Source organism: Accipiter gentilis, chromosome 35 (assembly GCF_929443795.1).
Source record: "Accipiter gentilis chromosome 35, bAccGen1.1, whole genome shotgun sequence".
In the NCBI taxonomy this organism is placed as follows: domain Eukaryota; kingdom Metazoa; phylum Chordata; class Aves; order Accipitriformes; family Accipitridae; genus Astur; species Astur gentilis.
Genome location: NC_064914.1, coordinates 9413646 through 9434047, shown reverse-complemented (window position 1 = coordinate 9434047; position 20402 = coordinate 9413646). Strand labels below are relative to the sequence as shown.

General features: G+C 43.9%; 1 protein-coding gene and 1 long non-coding RNA gene across 2 annotated transcripts in view; one reads left to right on the top strand and one right to left on the bottom strand.

Moving 5' to 3' along the window:
* The window catches only part of LOC126034693 (electroneutral sodium bicarbonate exchanger 1-like), a 112525-nt gene that overhangs the window by 81273 nt on the left and 10850 nt on the right, over positions 1-20402 (top strand). The window lies entirely within an intron of this gene.
* LOC126034697 (uncharacterized) lies at positions 14125-14783 on the bottom strand. The gene is made up of 3 exons (XR_007504682.1): positions 14690-14783; positions 14484-14604; positions 14125-14166 (listed from the first exon to the last, which is right to left on the bottom strand). It is a non-coding gene; the product is annotated as an uncharacterized LOC126034697 (long non-coding RNA).

Genomic DNA, 20402 nt, shown 5'->3' with positions numbered 1-20402 from the left:
CGGGATCCCAGGGATGGGGTTAGTACATCCCCTCCTCGTGCTTGGAGGATTCGGCGCTAGCAAGGACACCCCAAGGGTACCAAGGACACAGGCCTCTCGCTCCCACTGTGTGAACAGTGGGTGGCCTGGGGGAGTCGGGACAACTGCCGTGAACCGGAGGCCAAAGATCTCTCCTGGCCTGTATCCTGGTAATCAAAGAGATTGCGCTCTGTTCGTGAGGCACCTCTGGCTGCAAGATTGTGCAAGGCCATGTGCTGCGTAACTTGTGGCAGGGACCGATGCTGGGGGCGTGAAGGCAAGCGCGCTTCTAAAAGCATAAAACTCCGTTTCATTTCAGAGCGCAGCTGAGCCACCCCGCTCCTCAAGACTCTGCCATCTGCACCGACCGCTGTGGCTGGGACCGGGCAGTGCTGCACATCCCAAAGGCCACCAAGTCACACCCGTGTCCCTGCTGCTTTGCCGGGAGCTTCTGCGATGCGAGCGATGTTCTGGGGGCTGATCTCTTGGACTGCAGCTACCCCGTCCCTGACTGGTAGCTGGCCAGGAGGGTTGTGTCCCAGATGGAATTCCACCTCTCTGACGAGAACCTGGCCAAGGATGCTTTCGTCCTGAAACATGTCCAGAAGAACAAGATGGGCTTCGTCAGCATCAAACTGCTGCCGTCCTTGAAGAAGGTAGGCAGCGCGTTGCGTTGGCCAGCCGAGGTGGGAAGTGGCCTCCACGTGGAAGACGCCTGGGTGTCTGGGTGTGCTCTGGCTGTCTGCCATGGCCAAAACACTGCTGTGTTATCAACAGCTTTCTAGCTACCAGTACAGAGCACAGCACTACGAGGGCTGCTGTGGGGTAAAGGAACTCCAACTCAGCCAGATCCAATACAGAAGGAAAGTGGAGGAACAACAGAGGGAGCAGCCCAGGGACACAGAGCCCCAGGTCTCATCTGGCCGCTCCTGTGACCATATAGTGTATTCAAAATCAAATACCTGAAGTGCTCCCTTAGATGCAGTTTACAGCCAGGGGAAAAAAAGGTGGCAGTTCTGCATTTTGCAGCTCCCAGGCTGATGGCAGAGCCAAAGCAAAAAAAACAAACCCAAAACCAAACCAACCAAGAGAGGTAAAACTGGAGCGCAGGGAGCAAATGCTTTTCTTTCACCTTAGGCCAACGGCTCGGACGCTCTCTATGCTGCCCTGCCACAGAGGGCATCCCTCTCGTACCAGTAAGAGACATAAGAGTGAATTAAAATCAGGACCCTAAACCACACCAAAAACCTGGTCGTGATGAAGAAGAAAGTGGAGAATGCATCAAATATAACAGAAAATTTATTTTGGACATTCCCAGTTTAAATTTGAAAAAAAGAGGGAAAAAAAAGAGGAGGAATTAGGTATTAAAAGAAGAGCACTGAATGATAAAGCAGTAGCAGTCCCTCTACCACTACAAACCCACACCCCCACACGCACGTACGCACACAGACTGAACACCACCAAACTCCCCTTGACTGTGACGTTCCCCTCAGCTTGCTGGTCTAGAGATACTGAATGCCTGAAGCACACCAAGGATAACTGAAAACATCTGCATGGCTTTAATGGGAATCCTCCAACTGAAACGAAGCGCCTTCTCCCTCTATCTGCGTTGGCACATCCCCGAGTCACGCTCTCACTCCTCTCCTTCAAAGTCAAGATTCCTAAACGTGAAAAGCGGGAGTGGGGAAAGGCGAAGGGAAGAGAAAAAGAGGGAGAGCATCATCAGTGGAAGACCTGCCAGCTGCTGCTGATTCAGCCCTGTTTGGGGGACCACCCCAGCAGAGAGGAGCTGGTTTGCATGCCACGGTCCTCCCTGCCTGTTCCCAGGGACAGGCCGTTTGCTCAGCTTTGCCGGCCAAAGCGTGGGAAAAGCGTAGGCGTGCGCCGTCGCTTGCAGAGGAGCACGGTCACGTTCACATGCAATCCTTTACCTTTTTCCTCCCTGGATTCAAAGGGTTTCTGTCTTCAAAGTGAGAGCCTTCCATACGGTCGTTTGTGACATTTCATCCAGGATAACAATCTTCAGAAGGATCAGTCCTGCAATAAATATTTTACATAGCAATCCGTGATTATGGGAACTGATGCCACCAAGGGCATTAGCATCAGCAAGAGGAACAGCGGAGCCCCGAGAATCAAAGCTCCGCATAAGTGTGGGAGGTTTTGCTGGATGAGGAGTTTTGGGAGGCAAGCCGGGGAGCTGCAGAGCAACAGCTCTGTGCAAAGGCTCTTGCTGGGGCTTAGCCCCGGTCCGGGTTCCTAAGCCACTGCTGGTACAGATCACGCCTGCAGCTCCTCATGTGTAAGTATGAGGATCTCCAGCTACCGTAAAGGCACTGATGAGGCAAGGTTTGGGGGTCAAACGCGAGTGCTGCAGCCACTCTGCTTGGGGTCAGAGCCCTGCAATCGCCTCCTGCAGCCCTGCCCCTGCCCAGCTCCCTCCACACAGCCCCTGGCATGGGTCCCTGCAGCCCCAGAGACTGGACTACGGCTCCGCAGCAGCCTGGGGCCACCAAAGCTGAAACGCTGAAGCCCCGACAGGCTTCCAGCCAGAGACGGTGGCTGCCCTCCTCTTCCCCTGGGGTGCTGAACCTGCTGGCAGCATCAGTCCCCAGCTGGTGCGTCTTGCGTACATCTTTCTCAATTAAATGTACAGTGGATGTCTTCTCGTTCAGCTAGTCTGGAGCTTAAAAAGCAGCTTAAAAATACTGGACAGGGTAATTTTTGGTGGACATGGCCAGAGCCTGCATGTTCTTGAGAGAAACTTTGGAAGAAGACCTAAGCCTTAAGGCACTGCCCTGAGGGGGTCTCCTTCCATGACGCAAATGCTGCTCTGGAGCATGGCGAGCTCTGTCCCAGCAGTGCCCAGTGCCTTTCCCTGCCTGCTGTCACAGGATGGCCACACGGGAGAACTGTGGCCAAGCTGCTGGAGCACTCCGGCCTTACAACACCAGAAGGGCTCAGGAGGAGAGTATGGCGGTGGAAAGAGCAGCTCTGGACACAGCAGGCGCTGGGGCTCCCTGGCAGTGCTGCTGTTCCGGGACTCTGCACACAAGCACTGCCCCTGCAGTTCCAGAAGTGGACTCGGAGAAAGGATTGTGGACAAACAGGTCGCTGCAGGATCCTTTGGGGCGGCTCCTCCTTCACACAGGCTCTGGGTCACACTAGATCGGTAGATACTGAATTAGAAATGGGATGAATAATGACATTTCTTTGTGGACAACATGATTCCAAGGAAGAAAACCTGAAAACACAAAACAAACCGACTACCAACCACAGGTAGTCATACTCGGGCCACGCTCGGAGCTGGGCACCCCAGGGGTAGATGGTGGCTGAAGAAACCCTCAGGCACAGGGAAGGGGAGGCAGTCCATGCCGACCAGCATGCTAGGAGGCAGCAGGCAGTGCTCAACAGCCCACCCCTCGCCTCCTTCTCAGAAAACACCCCACTGGACTCTGCTTAGTCCAACCTGGCCCCGCAGCACTCGACGAAAGGCAGAGCAACAGCAGAGCTGGCCAGGAAGCAGGGGGCTGCGGCTGGACCCCCCAACCCCTCTACTACTTGCTCTCTCTAGTTTCTGCAGTTGCAGAAGCAGTAGCAAGAAGTTACACCAACCCACTGCAGTAGCAGAAGCGGAGGCGACTTCACATGAACCACTTCTTTGCTTAGACCTGACAAGTAAAACCACAGGAGACGTTAATTCCTGCAATGGAACGTCTTGCTCAAAGTTACTAACCGTACACAATTTCAACGCAGAGCTGCTCCTCTTTAAGGAGACTGATCATGCATCCCTCACCCCCTCCAGCTGGACCTCCAAGCCACACACACAGCAACCAGCTAAGAAAGCAGACAGAAAACAAAATTCAGTAAAAACAAAAATGAGAAAGAAGGCCACATGCAGCTTTTCTCTCCTTCAGGTATTCCAGAAAGAACTTGCCCTACTACCAGCTCCATCTGGCAAATGAATAAAAACCTCTGTCCCCAGATGATCAGTGATAAGACACTATGCCAGGAAGCGATGTGATGATGCAATTGCTAACAGCTAAGAAGCACTGCTTCTAGCACTGACTCTTGGTGACCTGCGCTGGACCAGATTCAGACAGGACTGCTAGAGCCAACAGCAGCTGCAAAGTTATAACCGCAGATGTTTCCCAGAGCATAGAAAAGCCTGCTGGAGGGATTCACCCTAAAGGACAGGAACCACGCTTGGCAATACTGTCTCTAGCTTGGGTTGTTTCCTTCTGAGTATTGTAGGGAGAGGAGTCTTTATGCATGAGGAACTTGCTTTTCAATCACTTTGACAGAAGACTTGCTCCATAAACAAAGGAAAACACTTCAGTTGAACTGGTGCAGTTTGAACTTTATTTAAAACAGCTGTAATCTAATCTGCATAGTGCTGGGGCAGCATCCAACCTCTGCAATAGCCAGGGAAACTCCAGAACAGCAACATCTCTCTGCACGCGGCCAAGCGCTGAGTCAGGGTACATTAAAATAAAGCGTGTAATCTGACCCATGCTGGATCAAGTCCAGGAAACTAGTAACCTGACTTCTTCCTAAACTTCTTCTTAACACCCTAAGAGTGAGGGGGGGGGGAAACAACAACAACAACAACAAAGCACAATTAGAAGGTAATTCTGCAAAGCAAGAGTTAAAAAAAATAAATCCATGTACAGGCATATACTTTGATATCAATTAGCTAGGTTAGTTTGAGACCAGCTGCAGAAATGCATGTGCTGACTAGAGGTTAAGGGCACAACAGCCTTTAACAGGTCAAGTGGAAGAATTTGTTTAAAAGCATGGTAATATTACAGGCTTGTAGACCATTACAAAACACTTTTCATAGTTGCTTTGCCGTTTATCTTATCACCTACTTCAGCTTTAATTCCTTCAAATTAACGATGGAGTTTTATTTACACAAGTGCTGAAGTTGTATACCTACTGTAACTAGTACACAGACTTGACAGTATTGAAAGACCATGGTTTTAACCCAGGTCACAAAACCAAGGTAACCATTTTATAAACTCAGGGTGTAGCTCTGCTAAAAGCCACTGAAGTAACATAGGTTCTCTTTCTTAATTTTAACCTGTGAGTAAACGTAAGCCTTGCACTCTTAAGTTTTGGGGTTTTTTCGAGGGGATAAGGAGGAATAAGACCTCTCAAACCCACTAAGGCACATTTTCTAAGAGATGAATTGCACTTGAAGCAAGCTGGAAACCAGAGGTAATAAGGAAAAAAGGTAAGTATACGGTCATGGTCATGCTTTCTCCACAAGTTTGGAATACCAGCAGTAGGGGGAATGCTGGAGAATGAAGACCGTGCAAGGTAGCTACATGCCCCTTCGGTCTTGTCACTAGGGTTTGAGGTGGATGCTTAAAATGATCAGAGCTCAGAATTGCGGTTTAAGCCAAGCAACTAATTTTAAAAGAAGTCAGGGGTATCTGTTGTCCGCACAGCAAAATGGGACTTCAGCTGTCAGCGCAGTTTGCAAGCTGCACTATTCAGAGGGTGTTAATTCAAAACCTGGAAATACTAGAAGCAGGAAAGCAGTGTTCCTAGTCTCCTCAAATCTACTCTACCATGACATCATCATTTTGTAGAACATACTTTTTCTGGCACTGCCCTGCCCACCTTACATTTGGTTTACTTGTTTGGGGTTTTTAAGCAGATCCCACGTGCATTAAAAAAAATTAATAATAATTAAAAAAAAATCTTTTTGGAAGACAGTATTTTACAGTACATACGAAAATTCTCTGGAAAAACATACAACTTCATTTACAAAAACACCAAGTTATAAAGAAGTTACAATAGAGAGATAGCACAACATTTGTTTCATGGGATCAGAATTTCTCCCCACCCCTCAAAAAACCCTCATGCACTTAACTGGGTAAGCAGTGTTACCAGTTTACAGAACCGGAACTTCAGACTACTACAAGTTTTCACGTAACCACGTAGAACAGCTTTCAGGGTTTATCTGAAAACACTCTCTGCATGCCAATTCCTTTCAAGACTCTCCCTTGCAGGTGGGTAGCAGTGCCACAACAGCCTTGGCTATTGCAATGTTTAAGTACATCTTCAGCTGTGTGTTCTGAGTTTAGCTTTCCTACCCAGCGACAACAAAAAAAGCCCTCAAGTCTCATGCTGGAGCAGTCTCAAGACAAAAATCAGATACAACGGCATGGGACACGTCTATCATCTCCATACCTTGGTAGCATCCTCTGCTGCGTTGTCTTCAATACCACAATTATTTATGGGCCTCCATGGGAGGCAATACTTGTGTAGCGCGTGGCCGTGTTAGGCAGGGGACAGCTGCTAGCTGAGGAAGCTGAGCACCATTCTGATAGATGCCCAGGAGTGTATGTGCCAACCGGGAAAATAGTTTAGGAGAAGAACAATATATGCACATGCACTAGGAAAGCACAAATGAATACAAGCACGTTCAGACACACTTGACACCACAACGTGGTTGCAGTAACTAGTTAACCTGTTTACCTACATTCTGAATCCAAGTCACAGGGCAGCTTGGTTTTTGTGGCTTTTTCCAAAGCTGTTTCAGCTAGTGACAGTCAAGACTTTTAAAAAGACTAATAGGGATAACTCTTACAAGAACATATTTGGGAAATGAAGGCTGAAAGAAGTTAAACTAAAAAGCATATTTTTGTTTACATCAATAAACGCGTACAGTACTGATGTGAGGTAGTCTAGGCACTAGCAGAGTCCATTCAGCTTTTCAGTTAGCCCACTGAGTAAAACCCCTTCCTAATTACATTGTCTGTAGATCTGCTGCTGACATCTTCTGGACTGCCGCCACCTTTGAATGCTGAATCCTGGCCAGTTAACTAGAAGAACAGAATACACAGACTCAAAATAATTGCTATACTGAAGTTACCTTCATATTTGAGTACAGCTTCCAGTCAACACATTAACTGTGTTAGTGGCCATTCTTAAAACAACATTTAGACAACACTACCCTTACCGCACAGGAATCTCAAGCCTCGCAAGAAGTCGTACTACCCAAACCTTGAAATCTGTACCTGAAGTATTCAATAGTAGGTAACAGTTCTGCAAGCTGATTCTTTACAAGTGTCAAAATGGAGTTTTTTCTAGTTGTGCTTTGCCTCAAATCAGAGGTCAAGCCACACAAACAGCTGTTTAAGGAGAGTTATGTATAGCAAGAAAACAAATCAAGCATTAATCAAAAGCTCCCACAAAACCCAGATTTAACAAGCAACTCCACACGGTCGTTTCAGCAGTGGACAACCTGTTGAGTAGGCTGCTGATTTCTAAAGCAGCAAAACTATCAAGAGGCATTCGAAAATCATCTGCCAGAACAAGATTAGCTCATACTTCTACATTTATAACATTCATGTCCTCTTCCTTTTGAGATTTGGGTTTTTTCTGAATGAAGAACTGCTTCCAGTTCATTGAGCAATGGGTCAGTGCAGTAATATACAAGTACAGTAGTATTTAGAGAGCCTGCCACCAGACCAAAACCAGTCACTAGTGCCAGATCTCGGGGAAAAAAAAATTGTTTAATAGCTATACAGTACGTTCAAGGCAATTTCTCACACCTACATCCTAGTAAAACTAGCGTTATGCTTAAATTTAGATTCCTGAATCCACTGGGGATGTATATATGCATTTCTTCTCAGTTATGTCATGCATTGTACATCAAGAATTAATTCTACTTCAAACCCTCCCTGGCCTAGTCCCCCTTCCTTACCTTTTCTCCGTCTGCTAGTGTTTTGGGGCGTTCTTCTGATGGAGGTGAATGAGGTCCTTCAGTGGTCACTGAATAAGGTCGTTTAGGTGCACTGTTCTTAGGATCTGTAATTCCAGTCCCACTTAATTCATGCTGTCCTTGGACAAAACGCCCTCCTGGTTGAGAAACTGTGTTACGTCCTGGAATGGTGCTACCAACTGGAGGTCCCAATGTTCTTATTGCAACTGTAGCCTCCACTTCTGTAAGAGACACTGCGCTTCTAGAGTTCAGCCATGAAATTAAAGACTGCATTCCACCCACCACGTCAATACATACTTGAATCAGTAACAGGAATGGAGAGTCCCTTAGACACTGATGGCTCAGCTACACGAGGTAGCTTCTCTCTCTTGTTAGCACCGTTAGATTTCTGGTACGCAGCATTTCTGTAAGAGTCAGATGCTAGAGTTATAAAAAGCTCGTTTGTAAAATATTATACATTTCCTTTCCAGAAAGCCCATGCAAGACAAATGTCTGTCTTCTTAGCTCATTGTCACAGCTCTACCAAACAACAAACTCCCAGGCAATCTAGCACGAGATCTTCATTTTGACCGCTGAACTTCAGACCGCAAATTTAAACTTCAGCGTTTTCTTTAGTCAGTCTCTATGTACTTGCACTGTCTTCCAGCTTAGTACCTCCAGCACTCTGTACTGCTTTCCATGAATGGATCTGCTCTACCCATACGGGCATCCCATTTTATTTTAGTTTTAATGCCACTCCTCCAGTACCAAATGGTCTGAACACAGCAGGCATTACACATTTGGTACTCTTGGGCTATTACTCTCAAGATTACATATTCCTCCTGGGCTGAAGTAGCTTATGAACAAGCAGACCTCCCAGGAAGTGACACACACTTTTACTGCCCGAGTTCTCATACTGCTGCACCAAGGCAGCAGCAGCTCTAGTGTTGCTGTGATCAAGATCAGCACTTCGTTAGAACATCATACTGCTTGGCATTAACCATACTTTTTGTTAGAAAGAACAAAATTACCTACATGGAAAACACTCCGGCTTCAAGTTACACACTAACCCAAGGAGATCTACATTCAAGACCAAATAATTCCTCCGGTATCCACTTCTCCTTTCTTCCGACATGTCTTCATGGATATTAAATTCATTTTTTCAAGGATTTCTTTAACCTGCCTCCCCCCACGTGCCCAAAGGAGATGACAGCTTTGTTCCTGAAGCCATTAGAGTCCTCCACGTGCTTATGAACAACACAGATTCAAACAAGAAATCCCAGACCTCATTCCCATCGCGAGTCAGTTAAAAAGCAGCTTCTTCACAGCTTGAAGGTTATGGTGCTAACCTTTCTCTCTCGGCTGGAGAGGTGTCCGCTTTAGCAATCTTATGTGATGAAGAGGAATTATCCGGTGTTCTGGAGCCCGTGTCTCTGGAACTGTCCAAACAGCTTCCATCTGAAGAAGTCCTTTTGCGCTGAAGCCCACCAGCATTTTGACTAGTACCTGGCATGCTTTGCTGAAACAACAACATCAAAATAATGAAGTCTTCAAGTAATTATTAAAGGAAAAAAAAAATATTGCCAGAAGAGCCCAATTTTTATTATACCTTCTTTCTTTTCTGTAAGGTTTCTGCAGGCAAAAAATGGTGGAGGTGCTTTCTCTTCACATGAGCTGCCTCAATCTTCACACCTTCCTTTAGCACATTGAGGTGGTTAGCCTGGCTGTAAACTAACAGGAAATTTAGTGTTGTAGCTTAGTGGGAATGTTTGCATTGGGTATTTGTCAAAGTTGTTGACATGATTTACATTTGCCACAACATTCAAACACAGTGCCACTGGATGTAACGTACAAGACAAGCATCGGTTCGGGTAACAGTGCAAGTCTGAGGAAGTCACCCCACCTGGCCTGAAACTCAGACAAGCGTTTTGATGCCTTTTTTCTGTGCTTGTCTCATATCCCAAAGCATGAGCTAAAAAGAAGGTCCGCTTTTACTGCATTTACTCATGTTGTCTGAGCAACACAACACACAGCTCATGCTGGTACCATGGAGAAATGTTTGTTTGCACTGATGAAGAGTTTAAAGGAGTCCACTGCTTAGAACTTTTTGTCCAAACACACTCGTCACTCCCGAAGAGTAACCCGATTTCCTTAGTTTGTCGTTATGATAGCAAGGCATAAGCCTCACAGCACACATGCACTTCTGAAAGGCACAAGAGCAGTCAGCTTGGGAAGAAGTAAACAGACTTTGGAACCAAAGACCTGTACTTTCAAATGACTGCTCACCCCCAAGCCCCTTTATTCTAGCATTATCTAACAACGCTTGCGATATGACTTTATTTCTGCATCTATCAAAAGGAATAAAGGAAGATGAACAAGGAGCTTGACGTGCAAGACTGCATGTCATTACAATGTGACCACTCACTGCCTTTCAAAGTTCTGGGATGGTATCGTACAGAAACTGTTATTTTGGAAACAATACTGTCAGCAGGCATTCACAACTTCTTTTAGAGCCTGATACAGTTAATTCCCACTTCCAAAGTTCAGTAACTGACAACTGCTTTTGACAAGTGTAGCTACACCCAGTAAACGGGCATCTCTCTCCTGGCTTCACACCTGACTGTCCACTTCAGGAATCGCAGTTCCTTTCTGATCGTTCACTATGATCTGCAGAACTGTTATTTCACATATGGGATATGGTACATAGGGCTGTAGTACACACTTCTGTTTCAAGGTGGACTTACATTGCCAAAGTGTCAAAATAGTATGTTTCTAAGGCTAATCTTCTACGTGTCACGCTCTACAGAAATAGCTAATAGCTAATACCAGAAGGAAGCACAATTCACTTTGTGAAGCAACTTGCACTAGAATTAAAAATTGAAACCCTACGAGACTAGAGCAAAATAGAGGCTTACCTGTATCCTTGAATGACTGTATAACGCATGTTAAATCAACGTTAACACGTTCTGCATTCTCCACTTTCCTAAACATGATTCCAAGAAACCACATTGACACATATCCACTCCTAAAAAGACAGAGTCACAAATCTATCATTTATGCACAGATGCCAGTTATTTGGGCGCTAGTATCTACTCTCAAGAAGGGATTAAGCAAAACAGTTTAGCTGTACGCAGCAGCTAAAGATTGGAGTCAGCCCATACTCAAGTTCTCCGAGAACTCCTCCCTCAAGTTCTCCCTTCTTTAAAAAGATTCTACATGCTCAGAACCTTGCCTGCCAGACCTCGTACCTACAAAACAGTAGGTACGTAACTGAACATCTCTCACAGGTAAGCTGAGGTGAAGGAATATAAACGAGGTACAATACATCGGCCAAACTCTAGTTCAGAAAAGTAATGAAACTCACTGTTTACAAAGTTCTCGGCTGCCAGGGAAAGACTGTGGCTTTACATGTGCAATAGATATAAATTCATTCCTCTCCAAGTTTCCAACCAGCACACGAATTTTAGATTCCACAAGGCCAATCCTGATAAGAACAAGAGACATTTACTCGTTTTTGACTGTATCCAGCACAGTAGTTATCTGCCTTCTTATAATACAATGCTAATACAAAAAATGCTAACCAGTCAGTAAGTAGTAAGACTCATTCAGCTCAGCAGATACTAGATATTTATATCACACACACTGGAGTTGGAGATGTTTTCAGGGACATTGGAGCTTCAAAGTTTCCAAAGACAGAGGCAGTAAGTAAGTTTAACTTGTACTCTTAACAGGTCAGACACAACACTTCAACATATAACCTATGATGAAAATGTCAACAAGAAGCAGATTCCCAGCACCTCTGGCTGCATTTTGAAGTGCAGCAAAGCTCCTTTTAACCCCAAAGATCAAGGAGAACAACCGTTTAGAAAAGGCTCAAGCACAACTCTTCCATTACACCTGAGTAAAGATGCTATTCTTCTTGCAGACTGATCTGTGAAAAGAGTTTACCCTCTTCCAGCCAAACTGAAAAATATCGTTCCTTTAATAAACAAACGATCCAGTCAACACGGTCTCATCAGAGACTTACCCAAGAAATGTATCATGACCACAAAGGCTATTCTTTTAAATGAAGTACTGGCATTTTACCCTTCTACCTAAAACACTGCTACCCTTGAAAGCAGTCAGAACTCTGTACGTTCTTCACAAGTATCTTATGTTGATGAACAACAGAGATGTGCCATCTATTCCCAAATCCATTCAAGAGTTGGTGAACTAAACTTGTTCTTATAGCAAACGGAAGCAAGTTTGTCTTCTGCTTTTCATTTTCCCAGATGCAAAACTAAGCCCCGTTTGCTGCCATTTCTGTCACTGCAAAAACGTCAGCTTTTACTGCAGCCAGAACTTTCCTCATCTTTATTGTGAGATACAATAAGCCTTCTCCACTTAAAACATCTCACATTAAAAACTATTTGGCTCTAAGCCCTCTGCCCAGAACTCCTTGTTGTATACCTAACTGCGACTGACATCAAGCTGTAGCTGACACGATTTTTAAGTGAACAAATTAACAAGTTCAGGTAAGAGGTATTACCTACTAGAGCTGTTTTTAAACAGGAAATAAGGTGTCTTTCAGAGGTAGCTCAAGAATTCAATCATTTGCCTTAGACCGCAAGCCGAACCCTGAAGTATAACCAAGGTGCCCTCAGAACAGGGGTCTGGTACACACAGCTATTTTCCTTGCTTACTTGAGCAAGGCAGGCAAAGCACTCGTTTCTTCAGAAAAAGAACACCACACACATTACAGTACCTTAATTCCTCACCGTTTCCCCTTATTTCAAGACTCACAGTTAGTCACCCCATTCACACAGGTTCAACAAGTTATTACTGGCATGTCTCCCTTGAGACAGTGACAAATACCACGTCAGCAGCAGTCATTTTCTCTAACCACAGTTGAAGTGGTTCTCACATTACCTTTCACAAAGTAGATCAGCACTCCTGCAATTTACCTATCCACTACCAAGCATGCCGAGATGATCATTTCCAGCACTAAACACAAGATGCCTGAGCACACTACTAGATTAAAACTTAGTAAACACTATTTATCAGCATTCAGGTACTCTGTGCAGACGGTCAGGTTTCACCCCGATTAAACAGCCTTGTTTCACTTCACTGGAGAAAAGTAGGCTCTGGAACAGGCGGACTACATTACCAGAGCAACTTAGCATTGAGTGCAATCTAGTCCTAAATTAAATATTGCATCCAGTAAAAAAGCTATGAAACCAAGCCTTCTAAGGCTCTACAACAGTCGTCTTCAAAGTGTCGGAGGGGGATGTACCCCAGGGGGTGCACAAGACAATCCACTGGGTCCGGGAAGAAAAGATTAGAACTTCAGTAATGTGTACGTAACTTGTAAAGAAGTAGACATAGACCGCAACTATGTGTTCAAAAATTACTTTTTTTTTTTTTGTTTTGCTCACAGGAGTGCACAAAAGTTTGGAGACCACTGCTCTATAAGTCAGTAAAAGATCAAGCTCTCCAGTGTCCACTACACATCTGATGACATCAAGTAATCCCCATTTACTTCAGTCTCTGCAACAAGGAACATCTTCCTAACTGAAGTAGCCTTGGGTAAGTAGTCTCCTTAGACTCCTAAGGAGTCTGCTTCTCCAGATGGCACAGAACATACGCACGCTAACCCTCTTTGTTCCTTCTCATCATGACTTAGGTCTTTAGCTTAACTTCTTAAACAGCAAGATAACTTACGCTAACTGCCCTTCACAAGAAAGCTTTTAGTTTTGCTGAGGAACTGTCTACTTACCTCCCTACTGTATTCCATGCCGAGCTGCACAGTCAAATACTTTAGTTTTGTGAACTGTATTAACCAAATGAAGCGCAACACTGAATTGAGCGTCAATGATGTATTGAACCCACACTCAAAGCAAGACTTACCACTCTAAGTGATGCTCTTTAGTAGAGGCACTAGCAGTCAGCACAATATAATGTCTAGAAGAAAAGAAAAAGTAACATTCTAGCTCAGGACTTGATATTCCTTCAAATGAAACCAAAACTGCCTTAAATGTATAGAAAATTACTTCCAGACAAGACACATTATATCCTGCAGGCAGCACAGTATTAACTGAAGAAAAACTGATTACATCCTTCAGAATCGTGTTCTGCTGCATTCTAAGTATTAGAGCTGATTCTTTTGTTAATAAAAACAGTGTCAGTGGCAAAACACAAACAGTTTTTCTATCTTCCCTATACTTATCCTTACCAAAATTCCTATGACTACCTCCAGCTTCTGAAAAACAAACATATCAATGCCATCTTGTATTTCGACTGCAAGCTAAAAGTCACTATGCTAACCAGTATGGCAATCATTTCAAGTTCAGGTAACAGATTTCATACATACTTGTATTTCTGAAAAAAGTCCAGTGGTTCAAAGAGCTTTGACCAGTCTGATTTTCCTTGGAGAATCTCATTCGTAACTGCAAGACCTACAATTAAGGTTGAAAACCTTACTACCATTTTGTTTTTAAGACTAGCAGAGCGTGATAGAAACTTTACAAGAGAAAGGTTTTGAACAGTAGTTGACAGATCAAAAAGCAGGAATTCCCTTGACACAATACACGCCTACTACAACAGTTCATTGTAAAACTGCTCCCTTGTTGCCTGCAACAGGTAGACTTCCCAGAGAACTCTTCTGCCTAAAAGGGCACAACACCGCACGGAATATAACCAAGTCAGGTAATGTGGTTTCATATTGCAAGAATGACACCTTTTAAGCAGTTAATAAGCATGGAAAGAACTTTACCATGTCTGAACTCCTCCACCATTACCGCTCGCGTTGATGTAGATACGTTGTATGTAGAGTTCTGCTGCGGATAGGCTGGGGTGATGATAGGCATTACGTGGTATCGGTCTGATGGGTTCACCTGTGATGTTAAAACAATTGTGCTCAGCACCAGCAGCTTAGCTTAGAAGAAAGGTTCAAGGCTTCCAAATTCCATGTCTACATACCCTGGGGTCCCATACTGGTAAATTAAGATTGCTCTCTTCCTGTTGTTTCAGCAATACAGGTCTTGGCCACTCCCTAAACAAGAAAAGCCAGGAACTGACTCTGCCATGTAATTCAGGGTAGGACTGAATGGTGTTGGTCTAAATCTTATATAAAGAACCACCTCAGAAAGTGTTACTGCTTTACGCAAATCAAAATAGTCATCAATAGCTCTTACCATTCTGAAAAAACCAAGAAGAACTTGTTCACCAGAGTAGAAGCCAAAGCGTTTGGATAGAGTTGACATGTTCTCGCTACTAGCACAGCACAGGAAACCCCACCAAGAAATCCCAGCACGTTGGAGTAAATGCCACGTCCTACAATGCAGACATTGTCGTTGCCCTGTAGTCTTCCCATGCCCAAGCACAGTCCTTCAAATTTACAGCACCACCTTCACAATCTATAGAATACCTAGCACCCTTCAGCCTCCAAGTCAGTTATTTTTGCAGTGCAACGAGGCCAAAACTGTTGGTCCTTACAGCGATGCGAAAAAGAATCGTTACCACACCACTTCCCAAAATACCGCTACTCTGAAATTTGCCTGCACTGCTACAGCTACTGCTTCGCTCCAACTTCCCTTGAGAAGAAGGTTCTGCCATTCTTCTAGCACTTGCTCTAGTCACATGCGCAAACGGTATTTTCTTATTCCTTATCTATCAAGCTTTTATACTTCACTGGGCATTTTTTATCCTTTCTAGTCAGGTTCCTGGTAAGCAATGCAGCACCTTGTCTTGTAGGCACTCCCCTCATCTCCCCACTCCACCCCTATTAAAAAATCCCACAGAATCTACCCCACAGACAGTCCTTGAATCTAAACTAAAACACAGGTTTTGAACTAAAACCTGATATTTAAACAGCTATCCAAAGATGAAGGACTTCTAATGCCATTGTTTTTTCAGCACGAGGTGCCTCTGGAAAGTTTAAAGATCACAAACAATCACATTACTCACGTTTTGCCCACAGTTTAATTGCACGGAGCGTGAGCCGGAAGTTCTCTTTATTTGGCACTAGGTGCAGGATTTCGTCAGTAACTCTGCAGCCTGTAAGAAAAAACAGTTGAAGTACAGCACTTCCTGGTAACAGGTACGAGTCAGTTCTGTGCTGTACTGGATCAATAGCTTACAGTTTCTCCTGCAAGTCTATGAAAACAAGTTTGCATTACTTGCTTTGTATTACCTTAAAAATCAGAGGTTACACATAACCTTACAGGCACATAACATAACAAATTAGAGGTTACACATTCCGTATCACCTCAGGTAACTGGTACCCTCAACAGCTTTTTCATACTTTAGACTACAGCCAACAATTGTCAATAAGGCCCTTCGACAGGATTCCGAAAGCTAGGTTTCTTTCGACAGCCAGGAACAATTAAACCAGTCAGCGTTAAACAGTGAGCAACTTCGGCTTCAGGTATTTTAAATATCCTTTTTTTTTAATGAACTACCACACAATCTTCTCTATCAAGTGCTCTACATATTCACCTGAAGCAGTTTCTGTGGCAAACTGGAACACCACACCCCCCCCAATCAAAGAAACATGAAACACAGGTCTATCTAAACCCACAACTTGAAACAGCTGAATTTAAGCCCACTCGCCACCTCCTCAGATCTCAAGTATACAGGGGATCAGTTTCTGCATCCTGTACAGAAACTTGGGGTGTGTAACATGCATTCCATACCAACTTTAGTAACATTTTCTTGTTAAAGATGTGCAAATATGCTTACCATTTAAGCTCCGTATACATCTTATATCCAGGCTTCTGAGACACGAGTTGTCTCTGAGATCAAGATTATCAGCAACAATTGGCACAGACAGTCTTGCAAACACGAGATCAATCTTAAGAGGAAAAAAGTGCCAACCGTTAGAATGCCCCGCAGTTTGCAAACAGCACACTGGTGGGGGACAGTTACTCAAGTCTAAAAAGAGTGGTTAACATCTGTATTTAGAATTATGTGACTATAGATACATCTCCCAAGAGATTTACTTGCCAGAAGATTCAATACAATTTCTAGAAGTTCCCAATTTTATTTACAAAGCCTTCACTGCATCACCCCTTTCTTTTTAAGCTAGGGAAAGGAAGAGGGCATTTTAAGTTGGAAAAGATTACTCTAGACTTAGAGTTTCAATTAAAAGGGAACTTAAAATTATTCACAGAATTAAGACTTAAGTTCAGTCACCTCAACTATACTTCAGCAAAGGAGAGAGCATTTCCTTTATGCAGTAAGCCCTTTTGATCCTGAAGTATCTGCTTTTTAGTACAGTCTGAGGCAAGAAGATTATCCTGTGAAAGTCTGTACCAGATGAAGGCCACAAAAAGGTCACTGAATAAATCTCTTTGTGATAGTGATACCAAGCAGTAACTTGCTTAGGGACTACAGCAGGCAGGTCTTGATTCATTGTATAGGATGTATTCAAGATAGCTGGATTCCTGCAGCTGACAGACCCAGGCGGGAGTCAAATGAGTACTTTCATTTTCCATTTTCCAGATTGTTTGTCCCATGACCACTTCATTTTGGATGTGCAGCAAAACATTTAGTCTGCTCACACGATTCGTACAGTGAACTACACTGTACACATCCCTCTGTAGATACCTAGCTTGGCAGAGCTAAGAAGACTGAGCAAGGACACCGCCTCTGCTCCCACTCTGCATGATCCTAGGGATAAATGCTATTCAAGCAGGCTACCCTGGTCTACAGCACAGGCCTAGAAAAAGATGTCCCTGATGCTCCCATGCCTGCTAGGCTCCCTAGGGGCTTATTTTCCTATAAGCTCCCATTCTACTGCAATGTCTTCTCCTGGGATACTTTGCGGTCCAAAATAGCACAGTCACAGCTCCCTGGAAAAGTTATCCTATTCCAAAGCAAGAAAAAATTTACTCACTTAAAAAAAACCAAAAAATGCTTACCTCAACGCCATCAAACTCAAACTTGACAACTGGTACATATGCGTCAACTGCCTGGAAAGGAGAGGATAACTGTGTAAGAAAACATGGTTTGCTACTTTAATGTTTCTCCTGAACTACGATCAAATGCAGAATTTACACTGCTAACTACTCAGTATAAAGACTGAGTTGCTTCCAAACCAGAAGAATTGTTCATAAGCTGCAAGCGGTATAGCACTAAGACGGTATAATACTAGCTTTAACAAGTTATTTAGCCAAGAGATCCGGAGGCTGATCACGTATTGTAATGAACAAACAGTGCACAATGAGCCATCAGTATCAGAGGTTGTAAGGTACTTACCTTGGTGGTGAGGAAGAAAAGCAAGAGATTTCTGTAGCTATCTTACTCCTGGTTAACATCCAGAGAAATCGAGAACATTCTGTCCGCGTTTGACAGCGCGCACTAGCCTCCTGTATTTTTATTTTCTACCATGCCTGAGATGCTATCAGCTACCTTATGGGACAGTTTTCAATTTTGTAGACCACTCGTCAGAACTGTGCCACAGCCCACTGACCCTGTCTTCGGTCACCTAAACAAAGGCTCATTAGCTATGCACGTGAAGTCTTTCAAAATGTCTGCACAAGGAAGACCAGCCTGAGAGAAACACTTCTCAGGAGTTCGGTTCTATATGCAAAGTACACAGCATATGCACCGGAGGGTCATTTTACAAGGCAGTTTTGTACATTCACAGCACAGCTCCTACTGACTTTATGCAAAGCTGACTGTGCATCTCTTCTACAAAGTCTCGGGCTGAGTAGCCAGAGAAGAACAGGACCAGAGAAGAATGAATTAGAGGTCCTAAAGTACACCCAAGGAACACCATGGCAAAGGTACTGACAGAAACCTTTCCACATCACATTCAACTCCCTTAGCTCTCAGGCTGCCCCTTCCTCTACCTGCATGCAGTTACTTTCTTGCCAAGCCCCTTACTACAGCTAGGATGAAAGCAAGGCTCCTAGGCACAACCTTGCTTTTTGATACTATAGCCCACTCATTCCCAAACCATGGGTAGGGGAGAAGTGAACCACAGAGATTCGGATCGGACATACAGTCACTGGGGAAGGGAACCAAAAGCTTGACTTCCACACTTTCATGCTGCGTAGACAGTATTTTAGAAGGGGCTCAGAAACAAGGCCCTTTTTAATTTTGGTTTGTAAGACAATCACTACCAATAGGAGTCTTTAACAGGAATATTCTTATTGTCGGAGTTGCACAATCTATCAAGGAGAGAGCTTGCTTACTCTTAGGTTTTTTATTTCCTCCTGACGTTTCAGTTTTTCAAAGAACGACTGAAAGAAATCCGATCTTTCTACATGTCTAGGAGCAACACAAGCCACGTCTATGTCAGCACCTGCAAAGAGATGCCATTTGTTCTGTTACTGTTGGAAGACACTTTCAAACATTACAACTATGACCAGACACCAAAAGTTTACCTTTAGTGTGTACTCCAAGCCTGTAAGAACCAAACGTAAATATTTTGCCACCAACATTTGCTACTACTGAAGGGGGAAGATTCTGTGGGTAGAAGAGAAAGAGTTTTCTGGAGAACAGAAGATACACGTTGACCTACGTGCAAGTTTAACTAGCATAGAAGTTACTTAGAAAGACTACAGCAGCTTCCATAAACAATGTCTTCTCCCTCCCATACCGAGCTGTTAGTCTAATAGACTGACTCTGTTTTTCTGAAGGGAGTGCTGGCAACTCACAAACAACAACAACAACAAAAAAGGTAGGTAATGTAGCAGTCGCTTCATCAGTTTAAACAAAGACCTATTATCAGTCTTCCCTGCAGCAGACCCACATAAATGAACACCATCTAAGAGCCATACCAAAGGCAAGTCTAGAGTAATAATTTCAAACTAGATTGAGTGCTGTAGGCTGTCTGGGGCAAGTTGACTGCCCTGTTACCATCTGTCTCCCCCCACAATGTCTTGTTTCAGCTTTGTTAACCGCTACAAGTCAACTGACAGAGCCACTTCACAAACTTATTCAGTGCCCCAAGGACTTGAAGGTCTTCATCTAAAGGATCTTTTATACATTATTTCAATGGCTTTTACTACAGATCTCCTTGATACTTAAGAAGGAAGTTAAATGTTGAACTTCAGCATAAATCCTAGTAGTATCGCCTTTGAAAGAAACAAAAAGGCTTCAGCTGTTTTGATAAGAACCTATCAAAAAACCTTACCTGGCTCTCACCAAGTTCTGAAATCCATTCTTTGACCAAGTTATTCAGTCTGCCAAGAACGACCAGCCTGTAAAGAAAACTCATGTTAAGTTTGCCCTAAAAAAACCCCAGGACATTAACAAATTTTACAGTCTTGTTATACCTGTGATGCAGTTCTTCCTCCTCTTCAAATACCCCCAATGCTTTCATCGCTTCAAGCAGCTTCTGAGTATGAATGGAATCTCTATCCGTAGGAGGAGCCAAGCTAATTGCAGAAGTCATTCCATAGTGCCTTGGAGGCTGGTTCTGCAGCCTAGGAGTACTGGGGGAGAAAATAAAATACTGAAGACTCCACAAAAGAGAAAAACAAAACCCAACAAAACAACAACCACCACCTTACTGCAAAACACCCTTCCACTTACAGGTTTCCAAATCAGCTTTTGCCCTTTTGCCCAGCATTAATATAAATGAGGGAAGAAAGATCCTGCTTATGGTTTTTAGATAACTTGACCTAACTTAGAAGCAACTTCTTTAAAAAACACTTGTGGATATAAGAAAAGATCCAAGTTG